The sequence below is a fragment of the Neolamprologus multifasciatus genome, chromosome 14 (genome assembly GCF_963576455.1).
Source record: "Neolamprologus multifasciatus chromosome 14, fNeoMul1.2, whole genome shotgun sequence".
NCBI lineage: Eukaryota > Metazoa > Chordata > Actinopteri > Cichliformes > Cichlidae > Neolamprologus > Neolamprologus multifasciatus.
In genome coordinates, this window is record NC_140452.1 from 37570043 (window position 1) to 37577278 (window position 7236).

Below are 7236 nucleotides of genomic sequence, written 5' to 3' on the forward strand. Positions count from 1 at the left end.
CAGTCTATTTCAATCATTTCAATGTTTATTTGAACAGTGAGACAGAACAACAACCAAGAAAATACATTTTAAAAAACGTAGAAATTAATTTGCATTTTCATGAATAAAATAAGTATTTGATCAGCAAGATTTCTGTCTCTCAGGTGTATTTCATACAGGTAACGAGCTGACGAGCCTTTTCAAGTCGTTAGATTACAATCTCTGCACCATGGCCAAGAACAAAGAGCTTTCCAGGGATGTCAGGGACAAGATTGTGGACCTACACGAGGCTGGATGGGCTAAAGGACCATCGGCAAGCAGCTGGGTGAGAAGGTGACAACAGCTGGTGTGATTACTCACAAACAGAAGAACCATAAAAGAACTTTTCAGCCACTGAACATCTCAATGATTCAGAGGAGGACTGAGTGAAAGCGTTGGGGTCAGAGACCAAAATCAAGCTATTCAACAACTCGCCATGTCTGCAGGAGGAAGAATGCTGCTTTTGACTCCAAGAACACGGTCCCCACCGTCAAACATGGAGGTGGAAATATTATGCTTTGGGGTGTTTTTCTGCCAAGGGGACAGGACAACTGCACTGCCATCAAAGAGAGGATGGATGGGGCCATGGACTGTTAAATCTTAGGTGAAAACACACGGCCAAAGCAAAAGGACTGGCTCAGAGAGAAGCATAATTAAGGTCTTGGAGTGGCCGAGACATTAATCTGTGAGGGAGCTGAAGGTTTGAGTTGCCAAACATCAGCCCTGAAACATTAATGGCTTGTAGAGGATCTGCAAAGTGGTGGGACTAGATCCCCCCTGAGATGTGTGCAAAACTTGTGGCCAACTACAGTGCACATCTGACCTCCAAGTCACAAGTCACCAAGTACTGAAGCACATTTTGAAAAAGGGATCAAATATTTATTTAATTCATGATGAGAATGACAATTTATTATATAATAAATGGACTGGACTGATTCTTATATAGCGCTTTTCTACTCAAAGCGCTCTATACAACATGCCACATTCACCCATTCACACAAGCACTTCTAAAGTCAAGTGCAACTAATAAGCATTCACACACATTCACACTCCGATGGATGCATCGGAGAGCAATTTGGGGTTAATATCTTGCCCAAGGATATTTGGCATGCAGACTGGGGGAGCCAGGAATCGAACCAACAACCTTCCAATCAGTAGCTGATCTGCTCTACCACCTGAGCCACAGCCACCCTAATATAATATCACTTCTTTGAAATGGATTTTTCTGCATTTTTTGGTTATTGTTCTGTCTCACTGTTCAAATAAACCTACTAGTGAAATTATAGACTGATCATTTCTCTGTTAATGGGCAAACTTCTAAAATCAGCTGGGGTTCAAATCATTTTTCCCTCACAGTATAGGTTGTGCTGACCAGATATTTACTGAAGCTAGCATGCTAACCAGGAAGCCCTGGGCTGTAGTCATGTGTAATAACACTCAAGAAGCGATTGCGTGTCAACGTAGTGTTTTGGTTTGATACAGTCTATGACCTGGCATCTTCTCAGCCTCGCACCATTCCACCTGCAGCTCGCTCATAAAATGTAAACTTCCCTACATCAAGGATGTCTTACACTGCTGCAGAAGCCATTCCTCCTGCCAGTGATTTACTTGTCACAGTACACAGTGTGTGTAACAGTGTCACAGTGTTGCCATTTTGTGTTCCGTTAAGTGTGTATTTGTGTGTATGTGTGAGAAAGAGACAAACAGCGAGTATCTGAGAAGATGTGAGGATGTAACCTGCCAGATCATAAGAGCTTGAAGGATGGTAAGCATGTATACCCCCCTCTGTCAGCTCCACATATATGTACACTGACATGAAAGCAAGAAACAGTGAGCAGTGTGTGTGTGTGTGTGTGTTTGTGTGTGTGTGTGACACATCTGGGAGTATAATCAGTGGGCTTCTTTCAAGAGCTGCCAAAGCAAACAGACCAATAAGGAATCCACTTTACAGACCATCGATCTCCGCCGGCCACAGCCAACACAAACACATGCACACACAATCATACACACAGCGGGATGAGCAGCCACATGCACACAAAAATGGTTACATTCATTCATACACAAAGAATAATTCCCACCTACTGCACGCTTACAAAGCAAGAAGACCGACAAACTCGCACACGCAGGGTGTCTTTTTACTGCTCTCTCTCTCACACACACACACACACACACACACACACTATATATATATACACACAAGATTTAGATAATTTTACAAAAAAGCAAATATTTTAAAGTAGTTTTTTCATCTAAAAATAAATAATTTTTATAATGATGTATTATAATATTTTAATTTTTTATTTGCTGTCTGCGTGTGAGATAGAGAGAGCTGGGTGTCTTTGAAATTCAACAAAAGCTGATAATTCAAAGATGCTCTTAGCAAAAAATTAAAAAAGAAAGAAAGAAAAAGAAATATGAGACTGACCACTGACCAGCAAAAATCCAGGATACAACAATTTTATTCTTGTACAAACTAATCCTCTGCTCCTCTTGATTTCCTTTTTTCCCCCTCCAAGCAGACGGGGAGAAAACACTGACATAAAAAAAGACAAATAAACAATGGAAATATTGTTATGTGAAGTCTCTGAATGATTCAGTGTCCCGCACTTGAGAGCCATTGGCCTTTAAAACACTTCCAGATGATGTGCAGACAATAGGAGGAGAGAAAACAAGGCTAATACGTCATCCATTTACTTTGGGCCGCAGTGATGAACAACAATAAATCCTGGAGGGGCGACATGCAAACACATGCATCCACCCACACACAAGGAAGTGTGTTTGTTCATGTGTATTTGTAGCAATCTGAAAAAGGAAACTAGATGGACCGACTGATAGGAAACTGCATATACTTGAAAGCCAAGATATAATGCAACCCACCGGCAGGTTGTTTTCACAGTCCGCATGGACACACACGCACGCACGCACACACACACACGTGCATATATGGCCAAGTGCAGGAGACAGCCTCCATTGAGAAAATCAACGAGCTGTGCCTCTCTCGAGACTGGAGCGCACACACACACACAAATGTGGGAATACAGTTAGACTCACAGCAAAGCTATCAGTGGCATCAAAGAGCCCGTGTCTGTGGTGGATCTGTGAAGTTTGTTAAACTGATATTTACTAGCTTTTACGGACGTTAAATAGAGCAAAGTGTGTGTGTGTGTGTTTATTTTGACTTTCACATTTATTAAATCAGTGTTGTAATGATGGATACAGAACTGATTGAAAACTGTGTATTTATTTATTCTTATTCTGTTTCTATTCAAGTACAATACTGTTGTACTTCATCTTAGTTTATCTTATTTCTCTATATTTGAATTTTTTCATTTTCATTTTTTCATTTTATTTTTACAGTTTGCATCTTTGATCCAGGACGACGATAATTCGTCCCACTGTATACTTGATATTGTTGGGTTGACAATAAAACTTTATTTTAACAGGATAGTTGAACACAAATGATTAAAACAAGTAGTTTTGACAACTTAAATATAAAGCAATAATAAACCATGCTCAATAATAATCAGACTTATCTTCCCCAGTGAGCGCTGACATAGGCTTCAGCCTCCAGTGAATCCTTGAACATCCATTGTTCGAAATATTATATATTTATACACTAGCTAAGGATACTTTATATGGGGGGCTCAGTGTTATATATCGTATAAGTGCAAAGTGTGAAGTTGAAACAGGCCATGAGCCTCTTGGGAAGTTTTACTCGCCCAGCACTCGTTTTTGAACCCACCTTTTACTTTCATGTTAACTACACAAAAATCTTTCATGGTTGAAAAACGTTTGAATTATGAAAACCTGCCCACAGATATACACCCATAAAGACTCAAAGATAAAAGAGGAACACATTGTTGTCATTATTACAAAACAGAGCCTGACTTGAAAGGTGAGAAAATATCACAACGTGACAGTTAATAATTAATTATAAGTGACGAGGGATTGATCACGTCTCCACTGAACTGTTTTATGGGATTAATGGAGAAAAACTTCGGTTCCACTGGCCTCCAGTTTTTTCAGTATGGCAAGAAATTACCATCATGCACCCACAATGAATTTACCAAAAGCTCAGTACAACCATCTGCAACTGTTGCGTGATAGTGTGGAGTGTTACGCAAAAGTGTTGAGTCACGACTGATATTTTGAATAAATTGCTTCCAAGGGGGCAAACTAATTTTCTAGGAATTGAGCAACAGTTCTCCAACTTTCTGACGTGTTTGCAGAGTTTTTCTTTGGCTCCTTTTTAACTAATTTTTCAGTCCAGTCCTCGTAGCTGACCATGTTTTGTTTTTTCTTTGTTTAGCCACTGAACACCTGTGAAACCAAACATATGTAATGAACACACACACACACACACACACACATATATGTATATATATATGTATATATATATATTGTTTATCAGTAACCGTTTGAATTAATTTCCTTATGAAATACCAAAAAATCCAGCAAAGACATAAAACAGGACCTGAAAGATACATCTGGTCCTTCAGTTGAGCCAAGGGAGAGAAAAGGCCGAGGTATGCCAAATTAAACAAGAGCTTGATTGAAAATTAGTGGCAACAAATCTTAAAAAGCGACGAATCCAAATTTGAAGTTTTTGCTTCACATAATTATCAGTAAATTCTGAGGTCAGGATAGAGGTACGACAGTGAGCGTGTACAGATATCTGTCGTGGTTTGATGCAGGATTTTAGCCCAGAAATGCAGAAATGCACCAGCAGATTTCGATGCAATACCAAATGTTAAGGGTCTGAATGACAGCGGCTGCATGACAATGATTCCAGACACAATGCCAATACAGCAAACACACACTACACGACTATAAAAACACACAATACAACACTATTAGCCATGGATTTGTCTCCTGAGAGCCCAGACCTCAAAATTATTGAAGCACTGTGGGATCATTTTGCCAGAGAGTGGAAGAAAAGGCAGCCGACACCCAAAGAAGAACGATTCCAGAACATTTCCTTAAAAAAATACAGTAAATCTCATCTAAGAGAGTTCAGACTGTGCTGAAGAATAAAGTTACTCATACGAGATATTAACTCCCAACCTTGATGTGCAAGTTCTACTTTTTTTTTCTTGGCAACTACTTCAAGATGAAGTCATGCAAATATGAAATAAAACTTGCATATTTCCTTTTGGAAAGAGTTTTTGCTGTGGAAAAAAACAGAGAAAATGCTGTTGTGCTGGAGAAAACGGGCACATGTGCTTCTGTTTTTCTCCCTCCTACCGAACACTGTAGGTGCTGCGGGGTCACCCTGCCTCAAAGTGCTGCAAATGCAGACAGATTTCATTTAGTCTGGGGCTTCAATGCACTCATTAGTCACTAGTCTAGCTTTGGTTTATGTTTTTTGTGTTGCACGGTGGTCTAAATACATTTACCCACCCTGCTGAGAATACAGTTTGTGGGGGGAAAAGAAAATACTTTGAATATTTCATGGCACCGTATCTCATATTTAATATACTGAAAATTAGTACACAATGCTCCCCAGAGATGAATGTTTGGTTCACAGCGAATTGAAGTTGGATTCAAAGCCACTGAAATGACCTTTGTAATGTAAGGTTAAGACAGAATCATCAGGAATGATGTCACTTCCTGACTGAAGGGAGAATGAAGAGACGAGAAGATGAATAAGGCCAGTAGGGTGAGGTAACCAGGTACAGATGGACCCTGTGTGTGTGTGTGTGTGTGTGTGCGTGTGTGTGTGCAGCTGCAGGAAGGATCCTGCTGAGAAAGAGCAGGACGTCTTGTCATCCACTGTGGCCACAACATCAAGACACACTCACGCACGCGCGTGCACACACGCAGACACACAGATACATCAAAGGGTGTGCGGCCAGCACTGCGGTGGTGTGGGGAGACAAACAACAACAGCATCTCACACACAAATGTACGCACACACTCGGGTACGCTCGCACACGATTCTCTGACTCACTGGTGCAGACACACACGCTAACACACTTACAGAGTATAATCAGTCACATTCATACATACAAACAGACACACACGTACACATTCTCTCACACACACATACATACACACTAACACAGCCCACATAATGAGCCATTTCAGCACTGAGACCACAGCTAATACAGTAAATGACAGGGAAGGGCTGGGAGAGAGCCAAGCTAAATGTGACACTGATTTTCTGCAGTGTGTGTGTGTGTGTGTGTGTTTACCGCCTTGACACCATGACTCTGCAGGCTGGGACCCAGATGCTGGCGTGGCCACTACTTTGTTTGGTTCATGTACCCAGCTACCACGGTGTACAGATACACATTCAGTCGAACGCACACAGACACACACATAGAGCGCTGTCCTTAAACAGCACGGCTGTGGTGTTGGAAACTCTGACCAAAGTGTCAGTGGAAGCATCAAAGCAGCATAATGAGAGAGCGGAGAAAAACCAGTCAACAAGGCAGCTCACACCAGTCCAAAACACAGCGATAAACACCACCCAGCAGTCGGCTACACTGGGGGGTCACTGGGCTGAACATGCAACATGTGTCTGCATTCGTTTAGATGGAAATGATGGGGTGAAGACATCAGACAATTTGTCATGACTGCTCCTCGCTGCTATTTTAAGAAGGAATAAAACGGCTCCTCTGGAGATGCTTGTTTTTCAAGCACTTTATTGGAGTTTGACAGTTAATCAGATTTGGTGGCAACAGGTGATGAAACGCAACACGATCGCTGTAGAGGACTTGCCAGAAGTAAAGATGGAGCTAAAAAGTTGGCAAATAATTAGATACCTCAAGAATAATACTAGAGACGACACAAGGTAAATCTGCAGAGGATGAGGGGATTTGATTATAAAACATTTGGTCTTCCATGACTTTTACAAACAGACTTCTGCAGAAGATTTGATGTCCAACGTGCACAGAACTATACACGTGACTATCTGGCTTATTGGTGGTAGTTCCTAAAGAAAAATGAAACACCGAGAGTTGTGCAATACAGATGTGGGGACTTACTGCCATCACATATGACAATGTCCTTTAATTGTTCGATTTTGGAAAAATACTGCTACAGAGCTGAACTCACTCTTTCACCACTGAACCCTGTGCTGTTCTTTATGGGTCTATCTGCAGAAGGGCTCTCTGTCTTCTGTACAAAAGCTTTTATTATGTAAACTTTTACATTTAGTGAGGCGATGTGTACTGTTTCAATGGATGCAGAGACGACCCCCCCACTGTTACACAG

General features: G+C 41.1%; 1 protein-coding gene across 4 annotated transcripts in view; it reads right to left on the reverse strand.

The window, feature by feature from the left end:
- The window catches only part of bcas3 (BCAS3 microtubule associated cell migration factor), a 367208-nt gene that overhangs the window by 57552 nt on the left and 302420 nt on the right, over nt 1-7236 (reverse strand). The window lies entirely within an intron of this gene.